Raw genomic sequence first — 20,312 nt, 5'->3', positions numbered from 1 at the left:
ATTCACTTAAGTGATCTATAATTTGTGTTCTACTTTTTTCTATATTTTAAAAAATTTTTATTAGATATATTTCTTTTCCTACATTTCAAATGGTATTCCCTTTCCTGGTTTCCTGTCCATAAACCTGTATCCCCACCCCCTCCCCCATAGGGGTATTTCCCCCATCCACCTTCCTTACTGTCCCCCTCCGACATTCCCCTGCACTGGGGGTCCAACCTTGGCAGGACCAAGGGTTTCTACTTTCACTGGTGCCCCAACAAGGCTATTCTCTGCTACATATGCAATTGGAGCCCTGGATCAGTCCTTGTCTAGTCTTTTGGTAGTGGTTTAATCCCTGGAAGCTTTGGTTGGTTGCCATTGTTGTTCTTAAGGGTTTACAAGCCCCTTCAGCTCTTTCAATCCTTCCTCTAATTCCCCCAAACGGGGTCCTCTTCTCAGTTCAGTGGTTTGCTGCTATCACTGACCTCTGTATTGGACATGCTCTGGATGTGTCTCTCAGGAGAGATCTATATCCTGTCCCTTTCAGCATGCACTTTTTAGCTTCATCAATCTTATCTAGTTTTGGTGGCTGTATGTATATGTGTGGGGCAGGCTCTGAATGGCCATTCCTTCATTTGCTCCTCTAACCTTTGCTTCCATATCGCCCTCTATGGATATTTTCCCCCTTTTAGGAAGGGGTGATGTAATTAAAAAAATTAAAAACTGACACATTGGAGTAGTACAAGAAACACACACACACACACACACACGAAGTAAAAGAACACTCATTTGTACACTTAGGAATCCCATAGGTCACCAAACTAGAAATTATAATAGACATACAAAGGCCCTGCATAATTACAAAGAAAAACTCTGACAGGAAAGTAATTATGATATAAGGAACTTCCCAGTATGCCTTTCAGTTTGTTTTCTATTTTCCATCCACTGCTGGGGATGAGTCCTACTCTTAAGAGTAATTGACTTTCCTAGAGAGACTCCTTTGGAGAAAACTAGTTTTTATTTGCCAGTGGTTATCAATTAGAGATAGTTTCTGTGTGAGGGAGGGGTGCGTATGTCTACTTGTTGTTTCAGCTCTAGGATTCCATCTGGTGCAAGCCTGTGCATTGTACATCATCTTCTGATTCCCTGTGTACATAGAACTTGTTGACATAGAGCACCTTGTTTTGTTGGGTTCCTCCAACCATCTGGCTATCACTCTCTTCACTTGCTTGACTGCAGAATTTCCTAAAGCCTAATAAAGGAATGTGATGAAGACATCCTATTTTGACCTGAGTATTTGAAGGTCTCTCACTCTCTCCATCTACATGTGGGTCTATGTTCTTGTTCCCAACTTCTGCTAGAGAAAGCTACTCTGATAGCAAGGTAATAATTTCATGTTATAGCAGAATGCCATTCGAAGTCATTTTCTTACTTCTGTTTCTCATCTTCGCCCTCCTCTTTTTCCTGCTGCTGCTCCTCTTCCTTCTCCTCTTCCTCCTTTTCTTCCTCCTCATTCTGGCAAGTAAATATTGGTTTTATGTCCAGTTTCCTAGGCTATCTCCTTTCGGGTTCTTGGTCACACAAGCAATGTTATTTATAGACTTTATAAGTGGCTTCAGGTCATATTAGATATTGGTTGGTTACTCCAAAAAGCATTATGTCACAGTTACACTAGCAGCCCTTGATATCTTCTTCCTGGCAAGACATTATTATAGATCAAAGGCTTGCTGGCTTGGTTGTTGCCTATATTTCTTCTTTGGCAGCTTTCCATGTTTATCCTGGTATGAAGGAAAGTTAGAAGAGTCAGTAAAGGCATTTAGGTACCTGCTCAATTTTTTCATTTTCAAATACTTAGGTTCATTGTCTTCGACAATGTGGTCTTGCTTTTTTTTTTTTTTTTTTATTAACTTGAGTATTTCTTATATACATTTCGAGTGTTATTCCCTTTCCCGGTATCCGGGCAAACATCCTCCTCCCCCCTCCCCTTCCTTATGGGTGATCCCCTCCCAACCTTCCCCCCATTGCCGCCCTCCCCCCACCAGTCTAGTTCACTGGGGGTTCAATCTTAGCAGGACCCAGGGCTTCTCCTTCCACTGGTGCTCTTACTAGGATATTCATTGCTACCTATAAGGTCAGAGTCCAGGGTCAGTCCATGTATAGTCTTTAGGTAGTGGCTTAGTCCCTGGAAGCTCTGGTTGCTTAGCATTGTTGTACATATGGGGTCTCGAGCCCCTTCAAGATCTTCCAGTTCTTTCTCTGATTCCTTCAACGGGGGTCCTATTCTCAGTTCAGTGGTTTGCTGCTGGCATTCGCCTCTGTGTTTGCTGTATTCTGGCTGTGTCTCTCAGGAGCGATCTACATCCGGCTCCTGTTGGTCTGCACTTCTTTGCTTCATCCATCTTGTCTAATTGGGTGGCTGTATATGTATGGGCCACATGTGGGGCAGGCTCTGAATGGGTATTCCTTCTGTGTCTGTTTTAATCTTTGCCTCTGTCTTCCCTGCCAAGGGTATTCTTGTTCCCCTTTTAAAGAAGGAGTGAAGCATTCATAAGGTCTTGCTTTTAATGTATGGAGAGTAACCTATAGTCATGCAATATGCTAGGCACTATAGGTCCTCATTAGCCAAAAACTCAAAGAGATTTAAGCAAATCCTGAGACTGAAAGTTTCATTTGATGACAAATTATAGACATTTGGGATCTGTCTCCACATTCTTTGTGATTTCATTTAGATTTCTCTCATATATGTGTATATTTTAAGAAGCGTTGAATGCATTATGTTTTCGTATATCAAAGTGTGCTTAATTGTACCTATCTCTTCCCATCTTCCCGTCTTCATCTCCACTTCCCTGCCTCTTTCCACATGATCCCCTGGTTCCAGTTTTCTTTATTTATCCATACTTATCTGTTCTATGTCTTTCTTAGGAGACCTTCCTTTCCCACATCATGCCTAGTCCCTTACTAACTAACCTCTGTGGTTCTATGGCCCATAGCTTGATTATTACTAACAGAAAATATACACATATTATCAAATATATATTACATTTGTCTTCCTGTGCCTGGGTTACCTTACTCAGAATGATTTCTTTTTCTAGGTTCATACATTCACCAGAAAATTATTTCATAGTTTAATGGATGAGGAATTTCTCACTCTGTATTTTTTCATATTTTATTTGTTCATCCATCTGACAAGGGACATATAGATTTTTACAAATTTCATGCTTTTATTAATAAAGCAGCAATGAACAAGGTTGAGTCAGTCTCAATGTGGTAAGATGAATCATCCTATGGGTATATACTCAAGTGGTATATGTGGATTTTGAGTTATTTTGATTCCCATCTTACTAAGAGATGAACACATTAATTTCCATTATGGCTGTATAAATGATCAGACACATAAGTGTGCTAATCCTAACTCCAAATACTCATCACAATGAGCTGTCACATTTTTTCTGATTCTTGGGCATTGTGATTAGTATATGATATATTTCAAAAATAATTTTGATTTTTATTCACTTGATAAATACTGGTGAATATGAATGTTGAACACTTCTGTGCATTTTTCTATGCCTTCTAAGGATTCTGTTTAGATATGTATCCTATTTTCTATATTTATATTCTCTTGCATATATATTAGGCTAAAGAACTGAAAATGCCAATCAATTTTGTCACTTCATTTAAATAGCACAGTCTCTTATCACACAGAATCTTTTCAGTTTAATGAAGTCTGATTTATTAATTATATGCTTAGTGCCTAGAACAATGGTATTCTGTTCACAAAATTTTTTCAGTACCAATGAGTGTATCCATATTTTCACTTCTAAGAGATTCGTTATGTCTTGTTTCATGTTGAGCACTTTGATACATTTGGATCTGGTATTTGGAGGTTGCTAAATATAAATCTATTTGCAATCTTCTACATGCACCCTTTGATCAGAACAATTCATTGAAGATACTGTATTTTTTACAGTTTACATTTCTGGCATCTTTATTAAAATATATGGCATCCACAGATGTGTGGACACATGTCTAGGTTTTGAATTTAATTACGTTCATCAATGTGTCAGTTTTGTGTGGCAATGTGTCTCTGTGTATAACACACTGGATTTTATACTGTTTCACTCTAGGACAAATTGAAATACTGGATGGTAGTACCACCGGAAATTCTTTTATTCAGAATGTTTTAGCTAGGTTAGTTCAGTTGGGTTTCCATATGAAACTGAAAATTTTACTTTAAATGTCTGGGTTTATGTATATTTATATGTATACTCAGATGTAAATGATATATATATGTATACATATATTATGTATATATTCTGTAAATAAGAATTTTTGACTTCTTCTTTTCCAATATGTATCCTTTTGTTCTCTTTCAGGTGTCATATTGATCTAGCTAAGGTTTCTTTTGAATTTGTATAAGGAGTGTGGACAACCTTGCCCTGTTCCTTATTTTAGTGAAATGGCTTTGAGTTTCTCTTGATTTAGGTTGACGCTGGCTATGGTCTTGCTGTAAAGTTTTTTTTATTATGTTGAGTTATTCCATTGTATTCCTAATGTCTTGAGGATTTTTATCAAAAAGAGATGTTGGATTTTGTCACAGATCTTTTCTGTATCTAATGAGGTGACCATATGCGTTATTTTGTTGGCCTTTCCATGTATTAATGTGGTAGTTTACACTTATCATCTTACCTATGTTGAACTAACCCCGCATCATCTTGGATGAGGCTCACTAAATCATGGTAGATGGTATTTTGGTTGTTATCTTGAATTAAATTGCAAAATATTTTTGGCATATATGTTCATAAGAGAAATTAGATTTTGTTATCTCCATTGTGTCATTACATGAGCATTACAGAAACTTTGTCTTCATAAAACAAAATGGACAATGTTCCTACTGTTTTGATTTTGTGGAATACTCGGATTTGAGGATTACTAAAATTAACTTTGTATGAAAGCCTGGTAATTTTCTGCACTAATACCATCTGTTCAGGAAAATTTTTGATTGGGAGACTTTTAATTACTACCTCGATCTCACAAGTGTTTGTAGTTATGTTTAGCTTGCTTATCAGTTCTTAATTTAATTTTTATAATAGTATGCATTGGGAAAATTATCCAGTTCTTTGAGATTTTTAAGTTGTTAGATTTCAAATTATGTCAAACAATACATACCAAATACAGTTTGTCCTCCCTCCATTGTCTCCCAACATCTCCCTACCTCCGTTCCATCCACTTTTTCTTCATCTCCCATCAGAAAAGAACATTCTTCCAAAGGGTAAAATGGTGAATATGACCAAATGAAACAAAACATAGTAATGCTAGTCAAAATCCATCACAACGAAGCTAGGCAAGGCAACCTACAAGAGGAAAAGGATTCCAAACAGTGGACACAAGAGGCTCAATGATATGTAAGACACACCTGCTCCTGTGATTAGACGTCTCACAAAATAACCAGTTAACAGCCACATCATAAAACTTTGAGGTCGTGGGACAGACCCCGTGTTTGCTGCTTGAGTTTCTATGAGCCCTTACGAGCCCTGCTTAGCTGGCACAGTGGGCTGTGTTCTCCTGGTATCCTCTGTCTGCTTTGACTGCTAGAGTCCTTCTGCTCCCTTTTGGCTGGGTTACCCTGAGATCTAAGGGGAAGAATTCCACTGAGAACGTTGATTTAGGCTCTCTTCACATAGTATGTGGACTTTCGACTCTGCATCTGGTCCCATCTGCTTCCTCAGGAAGCCCCTTTATCCGTTTATAATTTTCTGATTTCCTCATTGTTTATTGTTGTGTTCCCCTCTTCATTTTCAATTTTTTGAAATTTTTAGTCTTATCTCATTTGGTTAATTTGGATAGGGTTTTTCTATCTTATTGATTTTCTCTCTTTTTTTTTTTTGCTTTCTTTTTTTTTCTTTTTTTTTTTTTATTAACTTGATTATTTCTTATATACATTTCAAGTGTTATTCCCTTTCCCGGTTTCCGGGCAAACATCCCCCTCCCCCCTCCCCTTCCTTATGGGTGTTCCCCTCCCCATCCTCCCCCCATTAAAAGCCCTAACTTTTTGTTTCATTAATTATTTGTTTCCATTCTATTGATTTCAGTCATGAGTTTGCTTATTTCTTGAGGTTGTGATTTCTTCTTTTTCAATAATTTAGATTTGCATCTAAGGTACTAGTATGAGATTTATTTATTATTTATTTATTAATTATCATTGAGGCATTTAGAGCTATGAACTTTGTTTCTTAGAACCACCTTCATCTTCGAAGTTATGGTAAGTTGTGTTTTCATTTTCATTCAGTTTTAGAAATTTTCCATAACTCCCTTGACCTATTTTTTTTTTTTTAGTTCAAAAGTGGGTTGTTCCGTTCCCATGGGTTTGTAAACTTTTTATTTTTGACGGTGTTGTTGGTACTCAGTTTGCTCAGTTTGTCAGATGAGATACAGGGTGTTACTTTAAGTTTCTTGTATCTGTCAAGACACATTTTACCCAAATATGTGATCAGTTTTGGAGAAAGTTCAGTGGCATGCTGAAATGAAACTATGTTCAGTTGTGTTCAGGACAAATGTTCTGTAAGTGTAATGTTACAGATATATTATTCACAGTGGCAGGAGGCCCCAGCATTTCTCTGTATTGTTTTTGTCTGTATGACTTGTCCATTTAGACAAATTTCTTCTCTAAATTTGTTCTAAATGTTTTCTGTGCCTTTCACCTGAATTTCTTCTTTTTCCTCTATTCCTACTATTCATTGATTTTTTTTCTCATAGGACCCCACATTTCCTGAATGTTATGTGCCAGGGTTATTTCATATTTAACATTTTTCTTAACAGTACTACCCATTTTTTCTATTGTAAATTTAATGCCTGAGATTCTTTCTTCCATTTCAGTGTTTTGGTGAGTTTTGCCTGTTCAATTTCTTTCCAGAAATTTCCCTCAGCTTCGGTTTTCTTTATAGATTCCATTTCCACTTCTTTATCTTGAATGGATTTATTAATTTCTTTCCAGTGTTTGCATATGACTTCATTAAAGAATCCATTCAGTTCCTCTTTATGGATCTTTATTATATTCATATAGGCTATTTTTTGGGTACTTGTCTTGTGTTCCTTCCATTTTGTAATCTTCAAGGCCTACTTTGATAGGTTTGTTTGCTTTAGTCAGGTCCCATTTTCCTGACTGTGGTGGATTATGTTTGTATTCTGCTGTGCAGGTATATTTATGTGGGCATGTGTTTGCAAAGATTCTAATTTTAAGTCCTGATATCTGGTGTCGTCTCCTTGGCTGGTTATTTTCTTCCTTGGTTTTTGTTGCCCTCTTCTCTGTAGTTTTTAAGGCAGTGAGAAGGATGTATGTTTCCTAGCAGAAAATTCTTCTAGGCTTTTGATAGGTGTTGTTACAGAAGATTCCATGTAAAATTTGTTTCTTTCTATTGGGAGCTGACCATTACACATGGGAATGGACAAAGAGTGGAGAGGCTGAGATGAATTTTGATCATGTTCAATAACTTATAACTGTTTTATATGTTTAATTTTTTCCTTTGTAAATAACTATAATTATTCAATGCAGGAGATTTGGACTGCTTGTTTGGAATTATAAAAGAGAGAATTCTGAAGATTTCTTCCCAGCTATGCTCACATACAGCAAAGAGATAACTGGAAATTGACATTTAAATTGTTTTACACTGCAGAAGTCAACAAGCATAAAACACAGTTCTTTTTTCCATCCTTCCCCTCAATAGCCTGCTATAAAAAATTATCACATCACTGGTTAAAACTCAGAATTTTAGGCTTATTTCACCCTAAATTTGAGGATCAAGCCTTATTTGATGTTCCCTTTAATAGTGATTTAAAATCAGCTAACAGACTGAATTTGTCTCAATAGAATTTACTCTTTTTTTGGTTATTTCATTTATTTACATTTCAAATGTTATCCATCATCCCAGTCTCCCCTCCACAAGCCCCCTATCCCGTTCTCCCTCCTCCTGCCTCTATGAGGGTGCTCCGCTACCTGCCCATCCACTCCTGCCTCAGCAGCCTAGCATTCCCCTATCCTGAGTCATTAAACTTCCACAGGACCAAGGAGCTCCCCTCCCAGTCACGCCAGATATGGCAGTCCTCTGTTACATATCCAGCTGGAGCTCTGAGGTGTCTGGTTGGTTGAAGATTTTGTTCTTCCTATGAGGGTGCAAACTCCTTCTGCTCCTATAGTCCTTGCCCTAACTTCCTCACTGGGGTCCCTGATCTCAGTCTAATGTTCAGCTGTGTACATTCACATCTGTATTGGTTCAGCTCTAACAGAGCCTCTCAGGAGCCAGCTATACCAGGTTTCTCTCAGTAAGCACATCTTGGCATCTGCAATAGTAACTGGGTTTGGTGTCTGCCTATGGGATGGATCCCCAAATAGGGCAGTCTCTGGATGGCCTTTCCTTCATTTTCTGCTCCACTATTTGTCCCTGCATTTCCTTTTGACAGGAGGAAGCCTGGGTTAATATTTTTGAGGTGAGTGGGTGGCCCCACCTCTCCACTGGGGGCCGCGCCTATCCACTGGATATGGACTCTACTGATCCTATCTCCCCTTTGTTGGGAGCTAAAGTCCTCTCTATTGGATCCCTTGGGACCCTGGCATCTGGAACTTTCTAGTAACTACTCCCAATTCCCCCTCACCTACTGCTACACACCTAATTCCAAATTCCTAGTCCTCTGTTTTTCTCTCCCACTTCTTCCCATATCTGAACTGGTCCCCCCCTTTCCCTCCCCTTCCTCTCTCCCTCTCGGATCCCTCTCTCCCTATACTTCCCAGAGATTATTCTCTTCGCCCTAGTGAATAGTACTGTAGCATCACACCAGTCAGCATGGCTATGATCAAAAGCATAGGTGACAGCAGATGCTGGTGAGGATGTGGAAAAATGGGAACAGTACTCCATTGCTGTTGGGATTGTAACCTAGTACAACTACTCTGGAAATCAGTCTGGCAATTCCTCAGAAAAGGAGAAACAGTTCTACCTCAGGACTCAGCTATACCACACCTGGGCACATACTAAAAAAGATGCTCCAACATATAACAACATATACCTGCCGTACTACATTCATAGCAGCCTTATTTATAATGGCCAGAAGCTAGAAAGAACCCAGATGTCCCCTAACAGAGGAATGTATACAGAAAATGTGGTACATTAACACAGTGGAGTACTACTCAGCTATTAAAAGCAATAACTTCATGAAATTCGCAGGCAAAAAGATGGAACTTGAAAATATCATCCTGTCACAAATAACACACATGGTATGTGCTCACAGATAAGTGGACATTAGTAAAAAAAATAAACTCAGAATACTCACGATACAACTCATAGGCCATGTGAAACTCGAGAAGAAAGAGTCTTTACTTTTCAAAAATTCAATACTATTTGCTATTTGGTAAAAATCTAAAAGGATGGTTCTTCTAAAATAAAATTTAAATGTTGAATGCATGAAAATTGAGATCAACTCTCACCGACAGAGGCATCATGCAGGCCTGAGGTTCTTTTTCTGAATGCGTATATAGGCATAAGGTTAAAGCTACTACAATTTTATTGAAGTTAGAACACCCCTAGGAATTGTAGACTCAGAAAATAAATTTCAAATTGAGAATGAATCAGCTTATATTAATACATTGTAGTTTTTAAATGAATATCACAAAATAAATAAAATATTGCATATTTTGAGGATACCAAATCAGTTTTCCCTTTAAAAGTATAAGCTAATGCTTGCAACATTATCTATAAAGAGACTCATTTTTCATCGGCTGACAGGAGGAAATAGAAGCCTGCTGCTCATTTTATAGCTCAGCAACCTTCTAAGTAGTCCATGCGTTCATTTATTTCATGGAATCTGTTTATAAACAAATTGTTTAAGACCTCTGAAATGCAGCAATCTGCGTGTATCAACTGGCATCCTTCATAGAATGATGTATTAATTGTGATCCTCTTAAATAATGATGAATTTTAAACTCAGCTTTTTACTCCTGTCTTTATTACTGCATATACATTTTCTTTACTTATAAAAAAATTCTGTAAAAAATATAAACCATCATTGAAATTGCAGTTCAAATGCATATTTGCCTTTATATGTAAGACATTGCTACTTCTTGGTATTTGGAACTACCAATACCATTAATTATTTAAACACACATTTTGACCAAATATATGTTAATATTCTTTTGCATTTACTTTATCTTGTCACCTTTCTTTGTTTTTCAAAGCAATATTTATTTGACATGCATTGTTTTTTTAAGTTATATAAAGTCCCATTTATATAAATCAAATTATTCTTTAAATATGTCAGTATAATTTAATTACAATTATATATATATATATATAAAGTTAAGAAATAAAGCCTGATTATGCTAAAAATTGATGTAGCCTCATAAGGACAACACATTTGATTGCTTAGTTTTACTACAAGTATTCTAAAACTACTTGCTTTCAAACTCCATACCTTATGGTAGGGAACATAGCATGACCATGCTATTGTTGATGCTTACGTATAATTTTTTTTTAGAATAGCAAAGTTATTGGCAAAATGAGGAACTCATATGTGAACCACCACAAGTCATTTGTCACACACTAACTGCATTTCGTTTGCCTGGACCATCTTATCTTCATTTAGTTAATTTGTGTCTTCACTAGGAAGCCTGGTAAGAACCCACAATCTGTACTTGAATCAGACAGCAGAGCTCTTCTGCGCTCAGCATCCTTCTCATGTTACCGCAGTGTTACAGTCGTCATTATTTATACCACATCGATTGCACCCTCTGTCCCGATACGTTCTTGCTGCCAGTTACTCCTCCACTTCAACTTTCTAATTACTCCATTCAGTCCATTCATCTCTCCCTCAGCCTCCTGTCCAGTTGCCAATTTGTGGAGTGAACATTAATGATCTCTGTCCATTATACCTTACACAACTTAGTTTTCACTTTCCCCATAGTTAATCACTCTGTGGTGTAAAAAGATGTGAATAGACGTATTAAAATATTTCTTCTTGGCTATCAATGTATCTAATCTTACCTCAGTTATTCTAAATCCCACTCATCCTACATTTTCAATAGGTTTTGAGGATTTAAATAGTCGCTAAATGAAATAATCATTACTAGCCAAGTAGATACATAGCAAGTTCCCAGTCTGCCATTTTAAAACACTAGAAATAATAAATACAGAAAAAAAGCTGGTTATTATTTCAGTCCATAAGGAGAGATTCAGATTATTTAGCCTTATTAGTTAATTTTGAAAAGTTCATTGATAACCACCCTCCCTCCCAAAAAAAAATCAAGCTAAACACATAAGTAAGTAGATAAAAGGCCAGAATAATAAAACAAAACAAAACAAAACAAAAACAAAAAACCTGAGTTTGTCTCCCTAGTGCTCATAAGAAGCCAGGTACGACTGCACACATTGGTTATCACAGCTCTTTGGAGTCAAAGATTGGTCAGTCCCTAACGGTCTTGGCCAGCAAGTCTAGGTAAGTCTATGACCATAAACTCTCTGAGAGGAAGCAGTATCTTATAAACAACCCTTTGACTTTCTTTCTTTCCTTCTTTCTTTCCTCTCTTCTATCTTCCTTCCTTCCTTTCTTATCTTCCTTCCTTCCTTCCTTCTCTCTCGCTCTCGCTCTTTCTTTCTTTCCTTCCTTCTTTTCTTCTCTCTTTTATATCCCAGTATTTCCCCTTCTACCTCTCCTCCCACTCCCTCTCTCCATCCCGTCTCCCTGACCCCATGCACCCCTCTTCAGTTTCTCAGTTTCTTTTTAAAAAATGGCCAGCCTCCAGTGGATATCAAGTTGCAGTAAGATCCATACTTTCCTATTAAGGCTGGACCAGGCAACCCATTCTGAGTGCTTGTAATCTTTGCACTCACATATTTCTGCATCCTTGTATTCATAATGTTTAATCCCCCAACAGCTTGGATACTACAATCACATTTCCTGGAATCCTTTTATATCATGCTTGTGATTAGTGAATAAATTCTGACCAATAGCAATACTTTAGAGACAGTTTTGAATATAAACAAAAAGCTGTTTTGGCTTTTTTTGTTGTTGTTAAACAAACTATTATTTATTTGTACTGGAGCTGTAGTGTCTCTAAATTTACTAGATGGAGAATAAGTAATGTTATGCGAGTCTAGCACCATCCTGTAACTTTTATTTGTCTTTCTTGAAGGTCCTTAAATGATAATTCATTACAGGTCAGATATAGACAGTATTCAATTTTGCTTGTAAGAAAGTCTCAATGGGTTGGGGATTTAGCTCAGTGGTAGAGCACTTGCCTAGCAAGCGCAAGGCCCTGGGTTCGGTCCCCAGCTCTGGAAAAAAAAAAAAAAGAACTTAAATCTCCTTTGGGGCTGGGGATTTAGCTCAGTGGTAGAGTGCTTACCTAGGAAGCGCAAGGCCCTGGGTTCGGTCCCCAGCTCCGAAGGGAAAAAAAAAAAAAAGAAAGTCTCAATGTCATATTGTATGTGGCTAAACATCTATCTGTCTGGTTGCTTCGAAGTAATACAGCATAAATAGATGTGAGGTAACCTTTGCTAATGTAATACTGGGCATGCCAAAACAATGATTTCTGAATAGACAGTCACTTCTGTCATATACAACCTAATGCATGGCATATCGAACCCCTTCTGTAATTCTGAATCCAACAGATCAGAGGCAGGTTCTATAATAATCTACCATAATGACCAGCTAAACAAAGGAAGTCCTTTTTAATATTTATTTTTGAGATTATAAAATAATTTCAAATGTTTCTCTTCCCTGACTTCTTTTAAATCTATGGCATTGTTTTTCATCAATTCAATTATGACAGGCTCAGTCTGTATATTAATAGTTATATGTGTATTTTCAGGGGTGCTATTAGGTAACCAATTGGTATGCTTTTCCCTGGGTCTGATTACTTCTCCCTTTCTGACCATCCCTTAGTTGTTAAGTTGGTTTATATGCAAGGTAAATACATGGAAACTGAGATGAACAACTCTTCCAAGTGTTGACAAGATTTATGAATGTGCCTTCCAACATGAGTAAGAGTCACAAGATCACAACAAATTTCCTGATCTTATAACTCTTACAGTCTTTCTACTCCCACTGCCAAAATGTTCTCTTCGACTTAAATGAGGAAGTGTTTTGAAGATGTATCCATCTTAGATTCAAAATTCTGCAATTTTATTTGTTGTATTATTTGTTCCAAGACAAGGACCCACCATGTGTCCTGGCATGATCTCAAGCTCTAGGATACTTCCTTAAAAATAAGGGTGTAAACTGCTTACATACGCTTCTGTATTCATGCATCACACTGTAAAATCAAAGGTTTTATGTTAAATCTGGTTTATATGTAAGGTACCTTTTTGTAAAACCAATAAAATTAATATGGTAAACTGAGCCGAAATATAACCTTAATATAGATTATGTATTAACTATTTGTAGTGAAAAGCAGATTATTTCTACAGTAAAGTATTGTAATACTCTACTGCAACGCAATTAAAAAAGTAGGATAAACAGGTAAGATATAATACATCAAGGATACTGTTAACAAACCTAAGGCAGTGGGTGAGGCAAAGAAGGTAGCAGGGAAAAATGGTGGCTAAAAGTAAAAGTTGACATTTCACAGCAAGAAAAGGAATGCACTTGCATTTTAAGAATGTAATATAGGCTGAGTGTAGCCCTTAATGTACTGTCAATGAATTAAAATGAATATGCAAAAGTGAATATAAATATTAAACATTATAGAGCTAACTATTTTAATTTTAAAACCAATTTAAACAGCCTTATGCATGAACTGAAATGATTGCTTGACAATAACTTTCAGGAAAGAGAGACTCGTTATTGACTTTGTAAAATGTTATTAAAAAGGAAAAAAAAAGAGAAACTTAAGTAAATAATTTCTCTTCTTTTCAGGAAAATAAAGGTTCATTTCTTACAGACATTAAATCCAGTTTAGAATTACGAGTATCTATTTTGATTAAAAAAATCACTGAGTATAAAATAACGTCAACAAATGTGTGCTTTCTCATATCTAGCACAGTTTTAATACAATCAGAATTAAAGAGAACAACACCATGATAGGTTTCTGCAATATTGGTTGATTACTCCAATAAAGTTGATCCTTTGCTTATGTCATTGTCCAATGTGGGCTTCCAGATTGTTGTGTTATCTCCAGGGACTAAAACAAGAACCCAGATTACTATCACACTGTTCCTCTGATAGATTGTGCATGTATCACTTGGGATATTTGGGCTGGGAGTCAGATAAAAATGGAAACGAAAGGGGGAAAATATAGACGAGAATGGGCCTGGGTTAGTCTTTTTTTTTTTTTTTATTTATTAACTTGAGGATTTCTTATATACATTTCTAGTGTTATTCCCTTTCCCGGGTTCCGGGCAAACATCCCCCTCTCCCCTCCCCTTCCTTATGGGTGTTCCCCTCCCGACCCTCCCCCCATTGCCGCCCTCCCACCACCAGTCTAGTTCACTGGGGGTTCAGTCTTAGCAGGACCCAGGGCTTCCCCTTCCACTGGTGCTCTTACTAGGATATTCATTGCTACATATGGGGTCAGAGTCCAGGGTCAGTCCATGTATAGTCTTTAGGTAGTGGCTTAGTCCCTGGAAGCTCTGGTTGCTTGACATTGTTGTACATATGGGGTCTCGAGCCCCTTCAAGCTCTTCCAGTTCTTTCTCTGATTCCTTCAACGGGGGACCTATTCTCAGTTCAGTGGTTTGCTGCTGGCATTCGCCTCTGTATTTGCTGTATTCTGGCTGTGTCTCTCAGGAGCGATCTACATCTGGCTCCTGTCGGTCTGCACTTCTTTGCTTCATCCATCTTGTCTAATTGGGTGGCTGTATATGTATGGGCCACATGTGGGGCAGGCTCTGAATGGGTGTTCCTTCAGTCTCTGTTTTAATCTTTGCCTCTCCCTTCCCTGCCAAGGGTATTCTTTTTCCTCATTTAAAGAAAAAGTGAAGCATTCACATTTTGATCATCCATCTTGAGTTTCATTTGTTCTAGGCATCTAGGGTAATTCAAGCATTTGGGCTAATAGCCACTTATCAATGAGTGCATACCATGTATGTCTTTCTGTGATTGGGTTAGCTCACTCAGGATGATGTTTTCCAGTTCTAACCTTTTGCCTACGAATTTCATAAAGTCGTTGTTTTTGATAGCTGAGTAATATTCCATTGTGTAGATGTACCACATTTTCTGTATCCATTCCTCTGTTGAAGGGCATCTGGGTTCTTTCCAGCTTCTGACTATTATAAATAAGGCTGCAATGAACATAGTGGGGCACGTGTCTTTTTTATATGTTGGGGCATCTTTTGGGTATATGCCCAAGAGAGGTATAGCTGGATCCTCAGGCAGTTCAATGTCCAATTTTCTAAGGATCCTCCAGACTGATTTCCAGAATGGTTGTACCAGTCTGCAATCCCACCAACAATGGAGGAGTGTTCCTCTTTCTCCACATCCTCGCCAACATCTGTTGTCCCCTGAGTTTTTGATCATAGCCATTCTCACTGGTGTGAGGTGAAATCTCAGGGTTGTTTTGATTTGCATTTCCCTTATGACTAAAGATGTTGAACATTTCTTTAGGTGTTTCTCAGCCATTTAGCATTCCTCAGCTGTGAATTCTTTGTTTAGCTCTGAACCCCATTTTTTAATAGGATTATTTGTTTCCCTGCGGTCTAACTTCTTGAGTTCTTTGTATATTTTGGATATAAGGCCTCTATCTGTTGTAGGATTGGTAAAGATCTTTTCCCAATCTGTTGGTTGCCGTTTTGTCCTAACCACAGTGTCCTTTGCCTTACAGAAGCTTTGCAGTTTGATAAGATCCCATTTGTCTATTCTTGATCATAGAGCGTAAGCCATTGGTGTTTTGTTTAGGAAATTTTTTCCAGTGCCCATGTGTTCCAGATGCTTCCCTAGTTTTTCTTCTATTAGTTTGAGTGTGTCTGGTTTGATGTGGAGGTCCTTGATCCACTTGGACTTAAGCTTTGTACAGGGTGATAAGCATGGATCGATCTGCATTCTTCTACATGTTGCCCTCCAGTTGAACCAGCACCATTTGCTGAAAATGCTATCTTTTTTCCATTGGATGGTTTTGGCTCCTTTGTCAAAAATCAAGTGACCATAGGTGTGTGGGTTCATTTCTGGGTCTTCAATTGTATTCCATTGGTCTATCTGTCTGTCTCTGTACCAATACCATGCAGTTTTTATCACTATTGCTCTGTAATACTGCTTGAGTTCAGGGATAGTGATTCCCCCTGAAGTCCTTTTATTGTTGAGGATAGCTGTAGCTATCCTGGGTTTTTTGTTATTCCAGATGAATTTGCAAATTGTTCTGTCTAACTCTTTGAAAAATTGGATTGGTATTTTGATGGGGATTGCATTGAATCTGTAGATTGCTTTTGGTAAAATGGCCATTTTTACTATATTAATCCTGCCAATCCATGAGCCTGGGAGATCTTTCCATCTTCTGAGGTCTTCTTCAATTTCCTTCTTCAGTGTCTTGAAGTTCTTATTGTACAATATTTTACTTGCTTTCTTAAAGTCACAGCGAGGTACTTTATATTATTTGGGTCTATTATGAAGGGTGTCGTTTCCCTAATTTCTTTCTCGGCTTGTTTCTCTTTTGTATAGAGGAAGGCAACTGATTTATTTGAGTTAATTTTATACCCAGCCACTTTGCTGAAGTTGTCTATCAGGTTTAGTAGTTCTCTGGTGGAACTTTTGGGATCACTTAAATATACTATCGTATCATCTGCAAATAGTGATATTTTGACTTCTTCTTTTCTGATCTGTATCCCCTTGATCTCCTATTGTTGTCTGATTGCTCTGGCTAGAACTTCAAGAACTATATTGAATAAGTAGGGAGAGAGTGGGCAGCCTTGTCTAGTCCCTGATTTTAGTGGGATTGCTTCAAGTTTCTCTCCATTTAGTTTAATGTTAGCAACTGGTTTGCTGTATATGGTTTTTACTATGTTCAGGTATGGGCCTTGAATTCCTATTCTTTCCAGGACTTTTATCATGAAGGGGTGTTGAATTTTGTCAAATGCTTTCTCAGCGTCTAATGAAATGATCATGTGGTTTTGTTCTTTCACTTTGTTTATATAATGAATCACGTTGATGGTTTTCCGTATATTAAACCATCCCTGCATGCCTGGGATGAAGCCTACTTGATCATGGTGGATGATTGTTTTGATGTGCTCTTGGATTCGGTTTGCCAGAATTTTATTGAGTATTTTTGCGTCGATATTCATAAGGGAAATTGGTCTGAAGTTCTCTTTCTTTGTTGTGTCTTTGTGTGGTTTAGGTATAAGAGTAATTTTGGCTTCGTAGAAGGTATTCAGTAGTGATCCATCTGTTTCAATTTTGTGAAATAGTTTGGATAATATTGGTATGAGGTCTTCTATGAAGGTTTGATAGAATTCTGCACTAAACCCATCTGGACCTGGGCTCTTTTTGGTTGGGAGACCTTTAATGACTGCTTCTATTTCCTTAGGAGTTATGGGGTTGTTTAACTGGTTTATCTGTTCCTGATTTAACTTCGATACCTGGTATCTGTCTAGGAAATTGTCCATTTCCTGCAGATTTTCAAGTTTTGTTGAATATAGGTTTTTATAGTAAGATCTGATGATTTTTTGAATTTCCTCTGAATCTGTTATGTCTCCCTTTTCATTACTGATTTTGTTAATTTGGACGCACTCTCTGTGTCCTCTCGTTAGTCTGGCTAAGGGTTTATCTATCTTGTTGATTTTCTCAAAGAACCAACTTTTGGTTCTGTTGATTCTTTCTATGGTCCTTTTTGTTTCTACTTGGTTGATTTCCGCTCTGAGTTTGATTATTTCCTGCCTTCTACTCCTCCTGGGTGTATTTGCTTCTTTTTGTTCTAGAGCTTTTAGGTGTGCTGTCAAGCTGCTGACATATGCTCTTTCCTGTTTCTTTCTGCAGGCACTCAGCGCTATGAGTTTTCCTCTTAGCACAGCTTTCATTGTGTCCCATAAGTTTGGGTATGTTGTATCTTCATTTTCATTAAATTCTAAAAAGTTTTTAATTTCTTTCTTTATTTCTTCCTTGACCAGGTTATCATTGAGTAGAGCATTGTTCAATTTCCAAGTATATGTGGGTATTCTTCCTTGATTGTTATTGAAGACCAGTTTTAGGCCGTGGTGGTCCGATAGCATGCATGGGATTATTTCTATCTTTCTGTACCTGTTGAGGCCCGTTTTTTGACCAATTATATGGTCAATTTTGGAGAAAGTACCATGAGGAGCTGAGAAGAAGGTATATCCTTTTGCTTTAGGATAGAATGTTCTATAAATATCCATTAAGTCCATTTGGCTCATGACTTCTCTTAGTCTGTCTACATCTCTGTTTAATTTCTGTTTCCATGATCTGTCCATTGATGAGAGTGGGGTGTTGAAATCTCCCACTATTATTGTGTGAGGTGCAATGTGTGTTTTGAGCTTTAGTAAGGTTTCTTTTACATATGTAGGTGCCCTTGTATTTGGGGCATAGATATTTAGGATTGAGAGTTCATCTTGATGGATTTTCTTTTGTTGAATATGAAGTGTCCTTCCTTATCTTTTTTGATGACTTTTAGTTGCAAATTGATTTTATTTGATATTAGAATGGCTACTCCAGCTTGCTTCTTCTGACCATTTGCTTGGAAAGTTGTTTTCCAGCCTTTCACTCTGAGGTAATGTCTGTCTTTGTCTCTGAGGTGTGTTTCCTGTAGGCAGCAGAATGCAGGATCCTCGTTGCATATCCAGTTTGTTAATCTATGTTATTTTATTGGGGAGTTGAGGCCATTGATATTGAGAGATATTAAGGAATAGTGATTATTGCTTCCCGTTATATTCATATTTGGATGTGAGGTTATGTTTGTATGCTTTCATTCTCTTTGTTTTGTTGCCAAGACGATTAGTTTCTTCCTTCTTCTAGGGTATAGCTTGCCTCCTTATGTTGGGCATTACCATTTATTATCCTTTGTAGTGCTGGATTTGTAGAAAGATATTGTGTAAATTTGGTTTTGTCATGGAATACCTTGGTTTCTCCATCAGTGTTAATTTAGAGTTTTGCTGGATACAGTAACCTGGGCTGGCATTTGTGTTCTCTTAGGGTCTGTATGACATCAGTCCAGGATCTTCTGGCCTTCATATTTTCTGGCAAGAAGTATGGTGTGATTCTGATAGGTCTGCCTATATATGTTACTTGACCTTTTTCCCTTACTGCTTTTAATATTCTTTCTTTATTTTGTGCGTTTGGTGTTTTGACTATTATGTGACGGGATGTGTTTCTTTTCTGGTCCAATCTATTTGGAGTTCTGTAGGCTTCTTGTATGCCTATGGGTATCTCTTTTTTTAGGTTAGGGAAGTTTTCTTCTATGATTTTGTTGAAGATATTTACTGGTCCTTTGAGCTGGGAGTCTTCACTCTCTTCTATACCTATTATCCTTAGGTTTGATATTCTCATTGAGTCCTGGATTTCCTGTATGTTTTGGACCAGTAGCTTTTTCCGCTTTACATTATCTTTGACAGTTGAGTCAATGATTTCTATGGAATCTTCTGCTCCTGAGATTCTCTCTTCCATCTCTTGTATTCTGTTGGTAAAGCTTGTATCTACAGCCCCTTGTCTCTTCTTTTGGTTTTCTATATCCAGGGTTGTTTCCATGTGTTCATTCTTGATTGCTTCTATTTCCATTTTTAATTCCTTCAACTGTTTGATTGTGTTTTCCTGGAATTCTTTCAGGGATTTTTGCGATTCCTCTCTGTAGGCTTCTACTTGTTCTCTAAGGGAGTTCTTCACGTCTTTCTTGAAGTCCTCCAGCATCATGATCAAATATGATTTTGAAACTAGATCTTGCTTTTCTGGTGTGTTTGGATATTCCATGTTTGTTTTGGTGGGAGAATTGGGCTCCGATGATGCCATGTAGTCTTGGTTTCTGTTGCTTGGGTTCCTGCGCTTGCCTCTTGCCATCAGCTTATCTCTAGTGTTACTTTGTTCTGCTATTTCTGACAGTGGCTAGACTGTCCTATAAGCCTGTGTGTCAGGAGTGCTATAGACCTGTTTTCCTCTCTTTCAGTCAGTTATGGGGACAGAGTGTTCTGCTTTCGGGCTTGTAGGTTTTCCTCTCTACAGGTCTTCAGCTGTTCCTGTGGGCCTGTGTCTTGAGTTCACCAGGCAGCTTTCTTGCAGCAGACAAGTTGGTCTTACCTGTGGTCCGGAGGCTCAAGTTTGCTCACGGGGTGCTGCCCATGGGCTCTCTGTGGTGGCAGCAACCAGGAAGACCTGTGCTGCCCCTTCCGGGAGCTTCAGTGCACCAGGGTTCCAGATGGCCTTTG

The 20,312-nt window shown here is 37.8% G+C and overlaps 1 long non-coding RNA gene across 1 annotated transcript in view; it reads right to left on the bottom strand.

Annotated features, from left to right (window-relative positions):
• Positions 1 to 297: 297 nt before the first annotated feature.
• LOC120094655 (uncharacterized) overlaps positions 298 to 20,312 on the bottom strand; it is a 78,436-nt gene continuing 58,421 nt past the window's right edge. The window contains exon 3 of the long non-coding RNA XR_005489074.2: positions 298 to 1,757. This is a non-coding gene — a long non-coding RNA (uncharacterized LOC120094655). The remainder of the gene's footprint in view (positions 1,758 to 20,312) is intronic.

The sequence above is a fragment of the Rattus norvegicus genome, chromosome 9, assembly GCF_036323735.1.
Source record: "Rattus norvegicus strain BN/NHsdMcwi chromosome 9, GRCr8, whole genome shotgun sequence".
Taxonomy (NCBI): domain Eukaryota; kingdom Metazoa; phylum Chordata; class Mammalia; order Rodentia; family Muridae; genus Rattus; species Rattus norvegicus.
Note: the sequence above shows the minus strand (reverse complement) of the source record. Positions and strands in the feature narration are given on the sequence as shown.